Below are 20,742 nucleotides of genomic sequence, written 5' to 3'. Positions count from 1 at the left end.
GTCTAAGTTCATCAGGGATATTGGTCTGTAATTTTCTTTCAATGCTGCATCTTTTTCTTGCTTAGGGATTAAGGTGATCCTGGCTTCATAGAAAGAATTTGGGAGGATTCCCTATTTTTAGATTGTTCTCAATAGTTTGATGAGAATTGGAGTTAGTTCTTCTTTAAATGTCTGGTAGAATTTAGCAGTGTTCTGTGTTTTTGTGTGTAGCACATCTTTAAGCATTTTTGCAGGGTTGGACGAGTGGCGGCAAATTCTTTCAATTTCTGTTTGCTATGAAAGGTCTTTATTTTACCTTTATTCACAAATGATAGCTTTGCAGGATATAATACTCTGGGCTGGCAGTTTTTCTCTCTTAGTACCTGGCCTATATCTCGCCATTCCCTCCTAGCCTGTAGGGTTTCTGATGAAAAGTGTGCTGTGAGTCTAATCAGAGATTCTCTGAGAGTAATCTGATGTTTCTCTCTTGCACATTTTAGAATCTTTTCTTTATGTTTCACTGTGGTGAGTTTACTTACAACGTGTCTTGGTGAGGATCTCTTTTAGTCCCTTTTATTAGGGGTTCTATGAGCTTCCTGTACTAGGATGTGTCTGTCCTTCTCCAAACCTGGGAAATTTTCTGCTAATATCTCACTAAAAAGGCCTTCTAATTCTTTCTCCCTCTCCATGCCTTCAGGAACCCCTAGAACCCAAATGTTGTTTTTTTTTTTTTTTTTTAATAGTATCCTGTAAATTCTGGAGAATAATTTTTTTAACTTTTATTTAATGAATATAAATTTCCAAAGTACAGAATATGGATTACAATGGCTTCCCCCCCATAACGTCCCTCCCACCAGCAACCCTCCCCTTATCCACTCCCTCTCCCCTTCCATTCACATCAAGATTCATTTTCGATTCTCTTTATATACAGAAGATCACTTTAGCATACATTAAGTAAAGATTTCAGCAGTTTGCTCCCACACAGAAACATAAAGTGAAAAATACTGTTTGAGTATTAGTTATAGCATTAAATCTCAATGTAAAGCACACTAAGGACAGAGATCCTACATGAGGGTAAGTGCACAGTGACTCCTATTGTTGACTTAACAAATTGACACCCTTGTTTATGGCATCAGTAATCACCCTAGGCTCTTGTCATGAGCTGCCAAGGCTATGGAAGCCCCCTGAGTTCACTGACTCTGATCATATTTAGACAAGGCCATGGTCAAAGTGGAAGTTCTCTCCTCCTTTCAGAGAAAGGTACCTCCTTCTTTGATGACCCATTCTTTCCACTGGGATCTCACTCATGGAGATCTTTCATTTAGGTCATTTTTTTTCCCCAGAGTGTCTTGGCTTTCCATGCCTGAAATACTCTCATGGGCTTTTCAGCCGGATCCGCATGCCTTAAGGGCTGATTCTGAGGCCAGAGTGCTGTTTAGGACATCTGTCATTCTATGGGTCTGCTGTGTATCTCACTTCCCATGTTGGATCCTTCTCCCCCTTTTTGATTCTATCAGCTAGTATTTGCAGACACTAGTCTTGTTTATGTGATTCTTTTCACTCTTAGTACTATCATTATGATCAATTGTGAACAGAAATTGATCACTGGGACTAGTGAGATGGCATTGGTACATACCACCTCGATGGGATTGAATTCGAATCCCCTGGTATGTTTCTAACTCTACCATTTGAGGTAAGTCAGCTTGAGAATGTCCCGAATTGCACATCTCTTCCCTCTCTTATTCCCACTCTTATATTTAACAGTGATCACTTTTCAGTTAAGTTTCAGCACTTAAGAAGAATTGTGTATTGATTACAGTATTCAACCAAAAGTATTAAGTAGAACAAACAAAAAAAAGACTAAGAGGTATAACATATTAAGCTGCTCATCAACAGTCAGGGTGAGGGCTGATCAAGTCACCGTTTCTCATAGTGTTCCTTTCACTTTAGCAGGTTTCCTTTTTGGTGCTCAGTTAGTTGTCACCTATCAAGGAGAACAAGTGGTATTTGTCCCTTTGGGATTGGCTTATTTCACTCAACATAATGTTTTCCAAATTCCTAACAGGGATCACTTTTCAGTTAAAATTTAAACACCTAAGAATAATTGTGTGTTAATTACAGAGTTCAACCAGTGGTACTAGAACAAAAAAAAATACTATAATGGATGAAGTATTACATTGTACATCAACCGTCAGGACGAGAGCTGATCAAGTCACTGTTTCTCATATTTTCCATTTCACTTCAACAAGTTTTCCCTTTGGTGCTCAGTTAGTTGTCGCCAATCAGGGAGAACATATGATATTTGTCCCTTTGGGACTGGCTTACTTCACTCAGCATGATGTTTTCCAAATTCCTCCATCTTGTTGCAAATGACTGGGTTTCATTGTTTTTGACTGCTGTATAGTATTCTATAGAGTACATGTCCCATCATTTCTTTATCCAGTGAACCGTTGATGGGCATTTGGGTTGGTTCCAGGTCTTAGCTATTGTGAATTGAGCTGCAATAAACATTATTGTGCAGACTACATTTTTGTTTGCCAATTTAATTTCCTTTAGGTAAATTCCAAGGAGTGGGATGGCTGGGTCGAACGGTAGGGTTATCTTCAGGTTTCTGAGGAATCTCCAGACTGACTTCCATAGTGGCTTGACCAGTTTGCATTCCCACCAACAGTGGGTTAGTGTCCCTTTTTCCCCACATCCTCTCCAGCATCTATTTTTGGTAGATTTCTGAATGTGAGCCATTGTAAGGGGGGTGAGGTGAAACCTCACTGTGGTTTTGATTTGCATTTCCCTGATTGCTAGTGATCTTGAACATTTTTTCATGTGTCTGTTGGCCATTTGGATTTCCTCTTTTGAAAAATGTCTGTTGAGGTCCGTGGCCCATCTCTTAAGTCGGTTGTTTGTTTTGATGTTGTGGAGTTTCTTGATTTCTTTGTAGATTCTGGTTATCAACCCTTTATCAGTTGCATAGTTTGCTAATATATTTTCACATTCTGTCGGTTGTCTCTTCACTTTCCTGACTGTTTCTTTTGCAGTACAGAAACTTCTCAATTTGATGCAATCCCAAATGTTAATTTTGGCTTTGACTGCCTGTGCTTCTGGGGTGTTTTCCAAGAAGTCATTGCCGGTACCTATATCTTGCAGGTTTTTTCCAATGCTGTCTAATAATTTGATGGTGTCAGGTCGTAGATTTAAGTCTTTAATCCATGTTGAGTGGATTTTTGTGTAAGGTGAAATGTAGGGGTCTTGCTTCATGATTCTGCACGTGGAAATCCAATTTTCCCAGCACCATTTATTGAATAGACTGTCCTTACTCCAGGGATTGGTTTTGGATCCTTGATCAAATAGAAGTTGGCTGTAGATGTTTGGGTTGATTTCTGGTGTTTCAATTCTGTTCCATTGGTCTATCCATCTGTTTCTGTACCAGTACCATGCTGTTTTGCTTACAACTGCCCTGTAGTATGTCCTGAAATCTGGTATTGTGATGCCTCCAGCTTTGTTTTTGTTGTACAAGATTGCTTTAGCTATTCGACGTCTCCTATGTCTCCATATAAATTTCAGCACCATTTTTCCAGATCTGAGAAGAAGGTCTTAGGTATCTTGATTGGTATTGCATTGACTCTATATATTGCTTTTGGGAGAATGGACATTTTTGATGATGTTGATTCTTCCAATCCATGAGCATGGAAGATTTTTCCATTTCTTGGTATCCTCTTCTATTTCTTTCTTTAAGATTTTGTAATTTTCATCGTAGAGATCTTTAATGTCCTTGGTTAAGTTTATTCCAAGGTATTTGATGGTTTTTGTAGCTATTGTGAATGGGATTGATCTTAGCAGTTCTTTCTCAGCTGTGGCATTGTCTGTGTATATAAAGGCTATTGATTTTTGTGCATTGATTTTATATCCTGCTACTTTGCCAAACTCTTCTTTGAGTTCCAATAGTCTCTTAGTAGAGTTCTTTGGATCCTCTAAATAAAGAATCATATCATCTTCAAAGAGGGATAGTTTGAGTTCTTCCTTCCCAATTTGTATTCCTTTAATTTCTTTTTCTTGCCTAATAGCTCTGGCTACAACTTTCAGAACTATATTGAATAGCAGTGGTGGGAGTGGGCATCCCTGTCTGGTGCCAGGTATCAGTGGAAATGCTTCCAACTTTTCCCCATTCAATAGGATGTTGGCTGTGTGTTTTTCGTAGATTGCTTTGATTGTACTGAGGAATGTTCCTTCCAAACCCAGTTTGCTTAGAGTTTTCATCATGAACGGGTGTTGTATTTTATCAAATGCTTTCTCTGCGTCTATTGAGATAATCATATGGTTTTTCTTCTGCAGTCTTAATGTGGTTATTGCATTGATTGTTCTGCGAACATCGAACCATCCCTGCATACTAGGGATAAATCACACTTGGTCTGGATGAATGATCTTTCTGATGTGCTGTTGCATTCTATTGGCGAGAATGTTATTGAGGATTTTTGCATCTATGTTCATCAGGGATATTGGTCTGTAATTCTCTTTCAGTGCTGCATCTTTTTCCAGATAGGAATTAAGGTGATACTGGCTTCATAGAAAGATTTGAGAGGATTCCCTCTTTTTCGATTGTTCTGAATAGTTTGAGAAGAATTGGACTTAATTCTTCTTTAAATGTCTGGTAGAATTCAGCAGTGAATCCATCTGGTCCTGGGTTTTTTTTGTTGTTGTTGTTGGAAGGGCCTTTATTACTGTTTCAATTTCTGTCTCAGTTATGGGTCTGTTTAGGTTTTCGATGTCTTCCTGGTTCAATTTAGGTAGGTTGCATGTGTCCAGGAATCTATCTTTTTCTGATAGGTTTCCCTGTTTGCTGGCATACAAGTCCTTGTAGTAATTTCTGATGATTCTTTTTATTTCTGTGGTGTCTGTTGTTACGTTTCCTTTTTCATCTTTGATTTTATTGATTTGGGTCTTTTCTCTTCTTTTTTTAGTTAGTTGGGCCAATGGGGTGTCAATTTTTTTTTTTTTTTTCAAAAACCAGCTCCTTGTTTGGCTGATTTTTTGGAATGTTTTTTTGGATTCAATCCTGTTGATTTCTTCTCTGATTTTAATTATTTCTCTTCTCCTACTAGATTTGGGTCTAGTTTGCTGTAGGTTTTCTAGATCCTTGAGGTGAATTGAAAGCTCATCTATTTGGTGGCTTTCCAATTTCTTGATGTAGGCACCTATTGATATAAACTTTCCTCTTAACAGTGCTTTTGCTGCATTCCATAAGTTTTGGTATGTTGTGCTGTTATCCTCATTTACTTCCAGAAAGTTTTTGATTTCTCTTTTAATTTCTTCTATGACCCATTGTTCATGCAGGAGCATGTTGTTCAATCTCCATGTGTTTGCGTATGCTCTAGGGATTCCTGAGTTGCTAATTTCCAACTTCATTCCTTTATGGTCTGAGAAGCTGCATCGTATGATTCTAATTCTTTTGAATTTGCTGAGACTTGCTTTATGGCCTAGTATGTGGTCAATCCTAGAGAAGGTCATGTACTGCTGAGAAGAATGTAAAATCTTTAGCTGTAGAATTGAAAGTTCTGTATATATCTGTTAGATCCATTTGGGCTATAGTGTCATTTAAATGTACTGTATCCTTGTTGATCTTCTGTCCTGTTGATCTGTCTATTTCTGAGAGTGGAGTATTGAAGTCCCCCAGTACTATTGTATTGGGGTCTAAGTCTCCCTTTAAGTCTGTTAACAAATCTTTTAGATAAACCGGTGCCCTATAGTTAGGTGCATATACATTGATAATTGTTATATCTTCTTGTTGTATTGATCCCTTAATCATTATATAGTGTCCCTCTTTGTCTCTCTTAACAGTTTTTGTGGTAAAGTTTATGTTGTCCTATATTAAGATGGCTATGCCCACTCTTTTTTCATTTCTGTTGGCACGGTATATCTTTTTCCAGCCTTTCACTTTCAGTCTGTATGGATCTTTGTTGGAAAGATGTGTTTCTTGTAAGCAGCATATAGATGGGTTTTGCTCCTTATCCCAATCAGCCAATCTGTGTCTTTTAACTGGACAGTTCAGGCCATTCACGTTCAATGTGACTAATGATAAGTGGTAACTTTGCCCTGCCATTTGCCAAAGATAAGTTCTAATATATATTTTGAATTCCTTGTGATCTTTTGCTGTGAGGTTTCCTTCCTTTACCTTCTTTCATATTGATGACCGTGTTTCTGTGTTTCTGTGTGTAACACATCTTTAAGCATCTTTTTCAGTGTTGGATGAGTGGCAACAAATTCTTTCAATTTCTGTTTGCTATGAAAGGTCTTTATTTCACCTTCATTCACAAATGAGAGCTTGGCAGGATATAATATTCTGGGCTGGGAGTTTTTCTCTCTTAGTACCTGGGCTATATCTCGCCATTCCCTCCTAGCTTGTAGAGTTTCTGATGAGAAGTCAGCTGTGAGTCTGATTGGAGATCCTCTGAGAGTAATCTGACGTTTCTCTCTTGCACATTTTAGGATCTTTTCTTTCTGTTTCACTGTGGTGAGTTTAATTACAACGTGTAGTGGTGAGGATCTCTTTTGGTCATGTTTATTAGGGGTTCTGTGAGCTTCCTGTACTAGGATGTCTCTGTCCTTCTCCAAACCTGGGAAGTTCTCTGCTAGTATCTCACTAAAAAGGCCTTCTAATTCTTTCTCCCTCTCCATGCCTTCAGGAACCCCTAGAACCCGAATGTTGGTTTTTTTAATAGTATCCTATAGATTCCCGACAATATTTTATAGATTTCTAATTTCCTCTTCTTTTCTTGGTCTGACTGTATCCTTTCCTGTTCTCTGTCTTCTAAGTCCGATATTCTCTCTTCTGCTTCACCCATTCTGTTTATAAGGCTCTCTATTGTGTTTTTCATTTGATCTATTGAATTCTTCACTTCATTATGATTTCTCGTCACTATCACAGTTTCCTGTTGTACTAGTTGTTTCGTTTCATTTTGATTCCTCCTTAATATTTCATTTTCACGAGAGAGATTTTCTATCTTGTCCATTAAGGATTTCTGTACTTCAAGAATTTGTTTTTGAGAACTTCTTAATGTTCTTATCAATTTTTTGAAATCCATATCTTGCATTTCTTCTATCTCATCATCTTCATAATCTTGAATTGGGGTGTCTTTTTCATTTGGGGAAGTCATAGTATCTTCCTTGTTCTTGTTACCTTGGTTTATGCGTTTGTTGTTTGGCATATTGGAGATATTTTTGGCTTCTTCACTTTGGTGTTTTTTCTTGTAATACTATGACTCTATATTAAGTGGACTGTCTGCTTTTGATGGATCCTTAGAGGCTGTGATGGGTGTGGCCATTGAGCTCTTTTTGGTTTTTCAGGTTTAAGGGTGTGCCAGAGGTGACTCACCCAGGTTGTTCTCTCTCTTGTGCTCTCTCTCTCTCTTTTTAACTCAGAAGGGAAGTAATTCCACACAGCTGAGTGGAATTGAGGGTAGTTGATGTATGAAATCTGGCCCCTGTTTGTATTATTCTGCTCTTTTCCAAGGACCACACAGGGGATCTATGCAGCCCTCAGTGTAGTCTCAAATTTCTCCACAGTCTCTCACCGGGATGTCAATGTTACCGAGTTTGTGTACTCGGTGAGTTCTCTCTCCCACCCTTAAATTTTCACAGTCTTAGTTCATTAGCTCCACACTTTCACTAGGTCCTAACCTCCAGTTATTTCTCCCCACCAGAGTCAGGTTTTTCTGCTTGGCTGATGGTGGGCACCGTTTTATGTATGTCCAAAATGGTGCCTGCTGTTTGTCTTGCTCAGCTTTGTAAGGTGAGTGGAGAGAGAGGCTAGTGTCATGCTGGTTCCCCTTATTTATTCATTTTTCTTTCTCTGCTCCAGTCTGGCTGGTGAACTTTCCCCAGTGGGGCTTCAGGCCTCGTTCCCTCTAGTCTCTTTCTGCCTTTCCCCACCAATAACTCAGGTTACTGAGGTTTTTGTCTCACCTCCTCTTGCAGCATTGGCGCGCAGACTCCACAGCTTGGCTTCCGTGCCGTGATTGTCCTTGCTCTCCCCGTAGGTCCTCCGTGTCACATCCACTAGATCCGGAAGAGTTTCCTCTGCAATTTTTCCCCCAAGCCTTTTCCTGAGACTACAGTAAGTCCACTTTTATTAAACTATCTTTTCCTGGACTATCAGTGTGTGCTCTCACTATTCTGCCATCTTGGCTCGGCCCAGGACCCGAACCATTTTTTCATATGTCTGTAGGCCATTTGCATTTCCTCTTTTGAAAAATGCCTGTTTAAGTCCTTTGTCCAATTCTTAACTGGATTGTCTGTTTTATTGTTCTTGAATTTCTTGCTACCTTTCTATATTCTGGCTATTAATCATTTATTAGTTGCATAGTTTGCAACTAATTTCTCCCAATCTGTCGGTTGCCTCTTCACTTTCCTGACTATATCTTTTGCAGCATGGCAGCTTCTCAATTTTATGTAATCCCATTGGTAAATTTGGCTTTGATTGCCTGTGTCTCTGCTGTTTTTTCCAAGAACTCTTTGCCTGTGCCAATGTTTTGTAGCGTTTACCCAATGTTCTCTGATCAGTTGATAGTATCAGGTTATAAATTTTGGCTTTTAATCTATTTTAATGGATTTTTGTGAAATGTGTAGATTAGGGGTTCTACTTCATATTTCTGCATATGGAAATCCAGTTTTCCCCGCACCATTTATTGAAGAGACTGTCCTTGCTCCAGGGATTGATTTCAGCTCCTTGGTCAAATATAAGTTGGTTGTAGATGCCAGGAATTTTTTCTGGCATTACTATTCTGTTCCATTGGTCTATCCATCTGTTTCTGTACCAGTACTATGCTGTTTTGATTATAACTGCCATATAGTATGTCTTGAAATCTGGTATTGTGATGTCTCAAGCTTTTTTTTGTTGTTGTTGTATAAAACTGCTTTAGCTCTTCGTGGTTTCCTGTGTTTCCATATGAATTTCAGCATCATTTTTTTCTAGACCTGAGAAGACTGTCTTTGGTATTTTGATTAGTATTGCATTGAATCTGTAAATTGCTTTCATAAGAATGGACATTTTTATGATATTGGTTCTTCAAATCCATGAACATCAGGGATTTTTCCATTTTTTTCTATCTTCTATTTCTTTAATGTTTTATAATTCTAATGGTAGAGATCTTTGATATCCTTGGTTAAATTTATTCCAAGGTATTTGATTTTTTGTAGCTATTGTGAATGTGATTGATCTTAGAAGTTCTTTCTCAGCCATGGCATTGTCTGTGTATACAAAGGCTGTTGATTTTTGTGTATTGACTTTATTTTTTAAGATTTATTTATTTATTTTAAAGTCAGAATTACAAACAGAGAGAGAAGAAGGGGAAGAGAGAGAGCAAGAGAGGTCTTTCCTCTGCTGTTTCACTCCCCAGTTGGCCACAATGGCTGGAGCTGTGTCGATCCGAAGCCAGGAGCCTCCTCCGGGTCTTCCCATGTGGGTGTAGGAGCCCAAGAACTTAGGTCATCTTCTACTGCTTTCCCAGGCCATAGCAGAGAGTTGGATTGGAAGTGGAGCATGGGATGTTGGCACTGTAGGCAGCAGCTTTACCCACTATGCCACAGCCCTGGCTGCATTGTGTATTGACTTTATGTCCTGCTACTTTACCAAACTCTTCTATGTGTTCCAATAGTCTAACTGTGGAGTCTTTTGGATCCTCTGTATATAGAATCATGTCATCTGCAAGTAAGGATAATTTGACTTTCTCTTTTCCAATTTGAATCCCTTTGATTTCTTTTTCTTGCCTAATTTCTCTGGCTAAAATTTCCAGGACTATATTGAATAGTAGTGTTGAGAGTGGGGATCTTTGTTTGGTTCTGGATCTCAGTGACAATGCTTGCAACCTTTCCCCATTCAATAGGATGCAGGCTTTTTTTGTTGTTGTTGTTCAGAAATTGCCTTGATTGTGTTTAGGAATGTTCCTGCTTTAGCCAGTTTGCTTACAGTTTTTATCATGAAAGGGTGTTATATTTTATCAAATGCTTTCTCGGCATCTATTGAGATAATCTATCATTTTTGTTTTTCAGTTTGTTTATATGATGTATCACATTGATTGATTTGCAAATAGTGAACCATCCCTGCATACCAGGAATAAATATTCTTGGTCTGGGTGAATGATCTTTCTGATGTGTTGTTGGATTCAATAGGCCAGAATTTTGGTGAGAATTTTTGCATCTATGTGCTTCAGAGAAACTGGTCCGTAGTTTTCTTTCTCTGCTTCTTTTTCAGATTTAAAAATTAAGGTGATGCTGGCTTCATAGAAAGAACTTGTAAGGATTCCTTCCCTTTCAATTATTTTGAATAACTTGAGAAGAAGTAGAGTTAGTCCCTCTTTAAATGTCTGGTAGAATCCAGCAGTGAAGCCATCTGGTCCAGGGCTTTTAATTTTTAGGAGGGTCTTTATTTAATTTTCATCTTGGTAATGGGTCTGTTTAGGTTTTCTTTGTCTTCATGGCTCAATTTAGGTAGGTTGTGTGTGTTCAGGAATCTATCCATTTCTTTTAGGTTTTCTATTTTGTTGGCATACGGCTCTTTGTAGTAATTTCTGATTATTCTTTTTATATCTGTGTTTCCATTGCTACATTTCCTTTTTCATCTTTAATTTTGTTGATTTGGGTCTTCTCTCTCCTTTTTTGGTTAGTTTGGCCAATGATGTGTCACTTTTGTTTATTTTTTCAAAAAATCATCTCATTTTGTTGTTCTTTGATTTTTTTTGGTTTTAATTTTTTTTTAACTTTTATTTAATGAATATAAATTTCCAAAGTACGATTTATGGATTACAATGGCTTCCCCCACATACCGTCCCTCCCACCCACTACCCTCCCCTTTCCCACTCCCTCTCCCCTTCCATTCACATCAAGATTCATTTTCGATTATCTTAATATACAGAAGATCAGCTTAGTATACATTAATTAAGGATTTCAACAGTTTGCTCCCACACAGAAACAGAAAGTGAAAAATAATAGATGATTTTTTTTAAATGATGATGAAATCAGATCAGACCTATTGTCATGTTTAATCCCAGTGAGAGTCAAGTTGGGAGTTGATAATTTCTTTTTTTTTTAATTTTAATTAAATTTAATTTAGTTTTAAATTTAATTTAGTTTTAATTTTGTTGATTTCTTCTCTAATTTTAATTAGTTATTTTCTCCTACAAATTTTAGCTTTGGTTATTTTTGTAGATCCTTGAGATGCATTGATAGTTCATTTATTTGGTGCTTATCCTATTTCTTGATGTAGACACCGATTGTTATAAAGTTTCCTCTTAACACTGCTTTTGCTACATCCCCAAAGTTTGATATGTTGTACTGTTGTCTTCATTTGTTTCCAGGAATTTTTATGACTGACTGTTCATTCAGAAGCATGTTTTCAGTCTCCATGTTTTTTCCTATGTTCTCGAGATTCCTGAGTTGCTGATTTCCAGCTTCATTGCACTGTGTTTCAAGAAAACACATGGTATTATTTCAATTTTTTTGAATTTGCTGAGACTCGCTTTATGGCCTACCATGTTTTCAATCCTAGAGAAAGTTCCATGCACTGGTGAGAAAAATTTGTATTCTGCAATCATAGGATGAGTACATCTGTAGATATCTGTTAGGTCCACTTAGTCTATAGTGCTGATTAACTCTTCTGTTTCCTTGATGATTTTTAGTCTGGTTGATCTGTCCACTGCTGAAAGTGGGTATTGAAATCATCCATTGCTGTTGTATTTGAGTCCATATCTCTACATTAGATCCTTAATCTTTCTTTTAAATAGCCAAGTGTCCTGTTATTAGGTGCATATTCATTTATAATAGTTACATCTTCCTGCTGAATTAATCCCTTAATCATTATATGGTGCCCTTCTTTGTATCTTTTAACAGTTTTTTATGTTAAAGTCTATTTTGTCTGATCTTAGGATGGCTACATTAGCTCTTTTTAGGTTTCTGTTAGCATGGAATATCTTTTTCCATCCTTTCACTTTATGTCTGTGTGCATCTTTGTTGGTGAGAAGCAATTCTTGTAGGCAGCAAATAGATGGGTTTTGTTTTTAAATTCATTCAGCCAGTTCCTGTCTTTAACTGGAGAGTTGAGGCCATTTACATTCAAGGTGATTATTGATAAGTAATGACTATAGTCTGCCATTTTTTTCATAAATATTCCTATTATTTACTTTGGATATCCTTTGTACTTTTACTGAGAGATTTCTTTCCTTTTCCTTTTTCTGTAGTAATCACCATGTTTCTGTCTTTCTGTGTGTAGCACATTTCTCAGGATATTCTGCAGGGCTTGACAGGTGGTGACAAATTCTTTCCATTTCTGTTTGTCTTGGAAGGTCTTTATTTTACCTCGTAAGTGAGAGCTTTGCAGAATACAGTATAGTAGGTTGATATTTTCTCTTAAGACTTGGACTATATCTCACCATTCTCTCATAGCCTGTAAGCTTTTTGATAAGAAGTCTGCTGTGAGTCTAATTGGAGATCCTCTGAAAGTAAGCTGGTCTTTCTTTAGTGCAAATTTTAGCATCTTTTCTTTATGTTTTATGGTGGAGAGTTTAATTATAATGTGTAGTGGCAAGATCATTTCTGATCATGTCTATTAGGACTTCTATGTGCTTCTTCTTTGGATGTCCCTTTCTTTATCCATATTGAGGAACTTTTCTGTTATTATTTCACTAAAAATTCCTTCTCATCTTTTCTCTCTTTCTACACTTTCATGAACTCTGAGAATCTATATGTTGGGTCATTTGATAGTATCCTATGAATTACCAACAGCTTTTTTAGTTTTCTAATTATTTTCTTGTGTTTGGTCTGACTGTATAATTTCCTTTGCTTTGTCTTCTAAGTCAGATATTCTTTTTTCTGCTTTATGATTCGGTTGTTAAGGCTTTTCACTGCATTTTTTATTTGTTCCATTGAATTCTTCATTTCCAATATTTCACTTTGATTTTTCATTAAGATCTCAATTTCATGGGAGAAATTTTCTTTCATGTCATGTATGAATTTCATTTTTTCAGACATTTTCTTCTGATTACTTCTAAATAATACTATGATCAATTTTTTGAATTCCATTACTGGCATTTCTTCAATCTCATCACTTTCAAAATCTATTATTGAAGTACTGTGTTCTTTTGTCATGTTGTCTTCCTTATTCTTGTTTCTTGAATTGGGACTTTTGTTATTTGGCATTTGTGGAGATAGTTGATTTCTTTGTTTTTTCACTGTGGTGCCTTTTATCTTTGGTCTAAATCTGAGTGGATTAGTGGAGTGTCTGCTTTCAGGGAATACCTAGAGGCATCTGGTTGGTGTGACCAGGGAGCTCTGTTCAGTGCTTCAGGGTGAAAGGCATGTCTGAGGTGAAACACCAAGGTTTGGCTTGGTGTCTTTTTGTCTCTCTGTCTTTTTTTTTAATCAGAGGGGAGGTCGTTCTTGTCTCTTGGGGTAGACTCATCTGAGCTCCTCTTTTCAAAGGAGACCAGTGCGTGGGTTCCAGCCCCAGTGGCTATAGTATGCACCTGTTCTGCCAGACGGAATACACAAAGGATCTGTGCAGTTCTCAGTGTAAGCTCAGATTCTCCAGCAATGTCCCTCGCCTGGTAACCAGGGATCTCTGATCATGTGGAGCCTCCCACAATGACTATCCAAAGTCTTAGCCACATTCTGAGTGCTCCAATGCAGCCCCAGTGTTTTCACAGACTCAATACATAAGCCTTCCATGGTCATGAGCATGCATCCCCCTGTCCACCCCACCAGATTCAAGAGTTTCTGGCTGGTGGCTGGGCAAGGACATGAGCTGGCACACCTGTTGCTTATGTACAAAATGGCACCTGTTCTCTGTCAGCTTGTTATAGGATCCCATTGTACGGTGACAGAGGAGAGAGCAAATGTGCCCCCCCCCCCTTGTATTTTCTCTTCTGGTTTGGCAGGTGCACTATTCTCCAAGACGGATTCCCTCTAGGCTCTTCCTGCTAGTTTTTCATCAGTGGCTTGGGCTGTTGCAGTCTGATCTAACTTCATTCTCTAACACTCATGCAGAGGCTCTCAGCTTCTGGGGTCCTGAGTTGTGTGCATCCATGCCCTCCACATAGATCCACTGTGTCCCTCCAATTTGACTAGAGTTTCCTCTGCTGTTTTCTCCTTAACTCTTCCCTGAGACTTCACTCTTTCCAATTTATAACCTCTCTTCTCCTAAATAAGGAGCAGTAAGCTCCTTCCCTACTCCACCATCTTAATCCATTCCCTTCAAAGCATTCTTAAATATAGGGAGAGCGAGGAATAAATAGTGAAGTTAATATTTCATCATTTTACTGGATACACATTAAATTTAAATTGACATATTGGGAGTAAGTGTTGGAGTCAGAACCATCAATGCTCTGTCATTGATAATTGTTCAACATGGGAAATGATTATTAAGGCTTCCATGATATTTTCCTATCCATAAAATGAGAAATAAAATCTATCTTGCAGAAACTAAAAATCAATTGTAAATCACAGTATACAGTCAATGTTGACTAGGAATTTTAGGAATGTCCTTCAAAAGTCAGACCTATGTAGTAACAGAGTCCACATAGCCAGTATATGTAATGCAATGATTATATGTACTGAAATACACTACTAATAGAACACATTTGTTGAGAAATGACTGTATTAGAGGCTTTTGTGACTCACAAAATGTAGTCATTAAAAAGCAAAACTGAGTAAATAAGAGAAAATAAAACTAAGGAAAGTATGTAAACTATACAATTTTAGAGTTACAAATGCTACTGAGAATGAGATCATATAGGAACATAGATATTAATCAATATATGATAAAGAATCCTTGAAAAGTTTAAATCAGATACACATCTCCTGTCGTGGCTGTGCTTTTTCATTTTTTGACTTCCAGGGGGCAGCTTGGGTAAATATGTGAGTTTCTTTAGGACTTTTTAAAAATTATAATTGCAAGCGATAGTTAATATTGCCAAATAATTTTAAAAAATTACATGTTCCTCCCTTGTTAGGCTGAGTGTCTGAATTTCAGGTAATCAAAGTTCCCCGATTGTTTTTTCCTTGAGTAGTCAGGATTTCCAGTTTTTACTACAAGAAAGGAGGAACTCTTACTCTACTTACTCAAACTCAGCCAGTTCACTATTTTTTGAGAATTTTAACATAATTTAGAAAAGTTACAATTATGCACATTTCATATGTGCAAAAACAACAACGAATTGGTAACACACAATTTTTATCTCAAATAGTATTTTAGGAAATCCAATGTAAGGATGTAGAACTACCATAAGCCAAAAAAAAAACAAAACCTTTTTGAGATATTAGGCAGTTCCCAAAATATCTTAAAGAGGCAGACAATCAGTCTTGGGATGCTAAATAGTTGGGAACAGCACTCATGTCATATTAAAGGCCACACATATTAAAGAACACACATAGTAAAAGAAATGCATTAAGTTAAGCTTCTGAACACTTTTGGAATCCCAGAATATCATTATTAAACACATACATGTTAATTTTTGTAGGTCTGTATTTTACTTGCTCTTGAGAATTTGAAGAGCATGCAAATCATATTCTTTCATGAGACATCTGCTCTTTTTCTCTAGAAACATTTGCATTTTTCTTCATTTTTCATGAATGTCACTGTAATTGATCTAGGTGTATTTTTACCTCTTCTCTGACTACTTCATATAATATTGTTTACAAAGATTACAACAATAAATATTCCTTCTCTGTCACTTTGCAAAGTGACTTGAATGTTCTTCCTTAAAAGAGATAAAGTTTATTTTTCCACCCTTTAAATCTAATCTTGGCTATCTGACTTGTTTTATCAATAGAATATTAACACACATGATAAGGCAGAGATGTCAGCAGCACTTGTACATTGGATCTTACTCCTTTTGCATTTTTTGGAACTCTTGAGATCACAATGTGAAGAAATGAATGAATTTGAGATACAGTACTGGAAAAACCACAAGGAGAATCATTTAGGGGTCCTATTTACAATCTGAATTTTCAATCCTAAAGTTTAAAATTTCTTTAATCTTGGGAATTTCGTTATTATGTCTTTAATTATTTTCTCTAAGTTTACTTTAATCTTAATCTGAAACTGCTTATAGATATATTATTAATTCATTTAAGTTTATTTAGGTAAATTATTTATTATTATAAATAATATATATAATTTATATATATTATGATTTATTTATTTAGGTAAATTATATGAACCAGTTTATTTTTCATATATTCAATGTCTTCTTGGTTCTTTTCATATATTCACTGTGCTTGGTTCTTTATAACTGTATCTTATTTCATGTTAAAATAATTCATACTTATATATAAATTAATTTATCTCAATTTTATGCAATACAATTATCCTTTTACCCTATTTTATGTTAAAATTCTGATTAAATTTCCCACAATCATGTTTTCAGCCTTAAGTATCAACACAATGCATACATTCACTTCAACATCATAATGAACCTTTTAAATAAGTTTATACAGAGGAAAGGAATCTAAGTGAAAATATACAGACCAAGAAACTGGTTTCCCATACAAAGATTTATTAACAGATTTGTCTTTGACTTTTGGGAATACATTTAAGTCAGATACTTATAAGATTGCCATGTTCTGACCACAGGATTGGAACACAACTCTTTTAGCAGGAATGAGAACTTTCTCTTGAAGAGATTAGGGATATCAGCATATAGCTATCAATCTCACAAATTAAAGTAAAATTTAGCAGGCAACCCTTAAATAGGGAGAGAAGAAAATATTCCTCATTTTTGAAATATCAATTTCGAAAAAGTTTGACAAAACCAATGAAATAGTTGGAAGAGAGTAAGTTTTCAGCATTTGTTGGCAGGCTTTGTGCCACTGCTTTAGAAACTGCCCTCCAATCACCACATACAAGCACACATAACAGGACTGCCAATGGCATAGCTTTGCTTCTTTAGAACAGAATGTCACCCTACTGCCTAATCAGAGATGTAGAAAGCTTGGTTCAGGGACAGTAAAATCAACAAATCTAAAATAATCACCTATAGAAATTATTTTAGTTTTCTTTTTTTAAGATATATTTATTTATTTGAAAGGCAGAGTTGCAGAAAAGGCAGAGGCAGAGAGAAAGAGAGAGAGGGAAAGAGAGAAAGAGAGAAGGGGGAGGGGAGAGAAAGTCTTCCATCACTGGTTCACTCCCTTAACTGGCCACCAACAGCCGGAGCTGGGCCAACTCAAACTCAGGAGCCAATATCTTCTTCCATGTCTCCCACATGGGTGCAGGGGCCCAAGGACTTGGGCCATCTCCCCTGCTTTCTTAGGCATGACAGCAGGGAGCTAGATCAGAAATGGAGCAGCCAAGACTCGAACTGGTGCCCATATGGGATGGCAGCACTGCAGGTGGTAACTTTACCCACTAGGACACAGCATCATGCCCTAGAAATTATTATCATAGTTATGAAAGAGACTTATACATATTTTTGAAAAATAAAGATCATGTGAACCTACTGACCTTCCAGCAATTGGGAACTTGGGGAAAGTTTAAGAATTGAGCTAACAGGGAGGCAGACCAAGAGAAAGAAAGAGATGGAAGAAGGAAAAAGAGAGACAGGGGGAGAGGTGATAGTTTCTTGATTTATCTGTGCTTTAAATCTGTAAAGTTTGTTTGTTTCTTTGGTTTTGGCTTAAGAAAGTTTAAGTTGGACTTCGCTCATTGCAATTGTAAGAATAAAACGATTTACACAAAAATTTGTACCAGTTATGAAGTACATTTAAAACAATGAACTGGTTCATATTACATTCATTAGGATGTTGCCCAGAGTAGTATATTAAAAACTATGGTAGGGTACTTTTAAAGTAAGATGGTAAATTTTATATTATGTCTGTTTTGCCACAATTTTTACAAATTAAAAAGGGAAAAAAGAGTATGTTGATGCTGGAAAACCATGAGAAAACTTCAGCAGAAGTGTTCTTGCTTTCAGGTCACTAGTGCTTTTTCAAGTTCTTTAGTTTGGAGATTTCCTGTATTCTGAAGCCATGCCAAGAAATCATTCTCCCAGTCCCCCTCGCATTCTTGGTACAGGTATATGACTTAGATATATAACATTAAAAATCATCTTTGCAACTCTTCCATTTGAACACAATGTGAAGAAGCAGGCATGTTGCAGGATTTGTTACAGCAAGAGTGAAAAGATATGTATCAGTTGCCTACAGTAAAATTAAAAGGAATTTGAGGGTATTGTTTTGCACTGTGGTGGTAATTGTGTGTTTTTTTTTTTCTTTTTCATGGAAAATAGAAGTAACTATAACTTTACTTTGGTGCAAAAACCACCTTGAATTCCATGAATAGATTGCTTTAAAATTTCTAATTAATTTTTCACAGATTAAACATAGTTCATAGGTAAAATTCTTAACTTAATGCATTTCTTTTACTATGTGTGTTCAAATGAGACTGTAAAAATGTTATGTGATAGTATATAACAGCAATTTATCATTAAAAACAATCCAAATTAAAAAAGGTATTTCCAATTAGGAAAGCAAAAAATGAAAATACATAATAAAGGACATAATTAAAGAAAAAGCTGAAAATGCAGTATTAGAAAGCAAAGGAGTAATATAGTTGATCAGCAAATTCCTTTTCTTTGCAAAGCTTGATAAAGTAGTCTAACTGCTTGAGTAAAGAAAATAACAAGGTGGGGAAAGAGAGCTTTTGTTTATAGATATGATGGAACAGTTTGCAATGATTCACCTCTCTCTTTGTGAAAAACTTTAAAAGACAGATAAATACAAACCAAAAACATAGTTTCCAGGTATCATAGTTTCCAGGTATCCAGAAATTCCTGGAGAAAATGTTATCATGGAAATGGACACTCTCCTCATGGACAGTGCCTATTTTAGGTATAGGGATGCAACTACAGTTATTTTTCTATTCTATCTATAAAAACAGAACGTACTACTCAGCTGATGCTCTGTTAGAAAGAATCCAAAGATAAAGCAACCAAGGAACACAGGAGAACACAATTTCAAAGAGCTATGCTTGTTTACCTAGAGGTAGCTTGCTGCAGGCAGTATTGCCATAATTTTAAATCTTCATAACTTGAAATACTTTTTTCTCATTACAAATTTATAACTGATTTTGCATAATTTTACTGAAAGGGCCCTTCACCACCAGTTATCTAAGCTTCAAGTAAAACAAACAAAGATCTATTCCTGATTAGGAGAGGAAATGGGCCAAATGGCTTTCCCACTTTTAATGTAACATGTTTTCCTTTATTACATTTAAAAGATTAAGTGTTATGTAATTCTCTCATCTGTTAAGAAAGAAAAAGAGTTGTAGTCTGCCAGATAGAGTCACTTTGTTAGCCTTTATATAGGCTTATTTACTTAGCTTGGATGGCTACTAGTTAAGCATTGCTATAGTTCATCATGCAGAATTAGCTGTTATATAAAAGTTATAACATAGGAAATCAGTATTTTCTGATTTATTTCTGCTTATAAATATCATCAATGGAATATTTAAAATATTGACATTATTCCTATATGCCAATAAATGGTCTAGTTTATACCAAAGTATATTAACTATTTTAAGAGAAAAGCAAGAATTATTTAAGTTGGAAACCACCTGCTGAAGTGGCTAGGAGGGGAGTTCCAAGAGAGGAAGACCAAAGGGACTGGTGGTGGGGTTTTTTTAGCACAATTTTGCGAAGAAAAATTTGTCAATCAGTACAAGGCAGGGACAAACCCATCAGAAGACCTGATTTGTTATCTTATTTACCTTGTCTGGCTTGTTCATGATAAATCAAAAAGCCTTCAGAAGGGTGAGATATTTAACTTGTTTTACAGTAAACTGGGAGCTCAGAAGGTTGGAGTCACCACTCCCTTGCTATTCTCATGATAACACTGGAAGATTCCAAGGAGTGAAGCAGGCACGTTTGATCATACTAAAGATACCTTTTGGGGAAGCAAGCATTTTGCCACCCTCTTAGCCAGATTCCTTTCCTCATTTTCCACCAGGACTGACTTAACTGCCTATTAACATGACTCTTTACATTACCTCTCCAGATGATTAGATCCCAACTTCCGTTAGGGCTATGGGGGTAGGGGATGATGACCATCCTGGCTTCCTCAAGCAGAGTTGGTGCAAAGTAGGGACCGGCAGTTAAAGACAGCGTTCCATCAAGAGGTGGCCTTTTGAAAGGGATACAGTGCCAGCTTGCAGAAACTGCTTCCATCTAAGGTTTTATTTGCATGGCCATCTGGAATTTCACCATTTCTAATCTGGAACAAAGAAATCTCACAAGCAGATTGAATACATGGGGTCTAAAACAAAGGACACAGTCATTATTAGAGGATTTAAGAAAGGTACTGTCCAAACCATGAGAAAGTTTTCCCATTGAGAGGCAAATAGAAACTGACAGAAGAGGTTAGATAATAATCAGATGGGCGTTAAGGCCTGGCCAGGTATATATGAGGAACAGACCTATCTCTTCATGAGGGTTACTGGAAGAGAAATCATAAGGGAGATGTGAGCCTCCTTAGGGAAGATACCCTGTTGACTTCCATTACCTAGCTGGCCTGGGAGGAGGACTGGCCTGAATACAAGGCAGTAGGCATCTCTAAAAGAAAATTTACAGTGCTGCCTGCAACGTTAATGACCCCAGACCAACCCCTCAACAGCAGTTTACATTGGAAGCTGGGCAGAGTCAGGGGCTTTTCAGCTTAGAGCCACCAATTTTTGTGGTTCTGACCTAGAGTCCTTTAATTCCAGGAAAGTTCCATTTCCAGTGACCC

Source organism: Oryctolagus cuniculus, chromosome 5 (genome assembly GCF_051225735.1).
Source record: "Oryctolagus cuniculus isolate XC-2025 breed Fujian yellow rabbit chromosome 5, ASM5122573v1, whole genome shotgun sequence".
NCBI classification, from domain to species: Eukaryota; Metazoa; Chordata; class Mammalia; order Lagomorpha; family Leporidae; genus Oryctolagus; species Oryctolagus cuniculus.
This window is presented reverse-complemented; position numbering follows the sequence as displayed.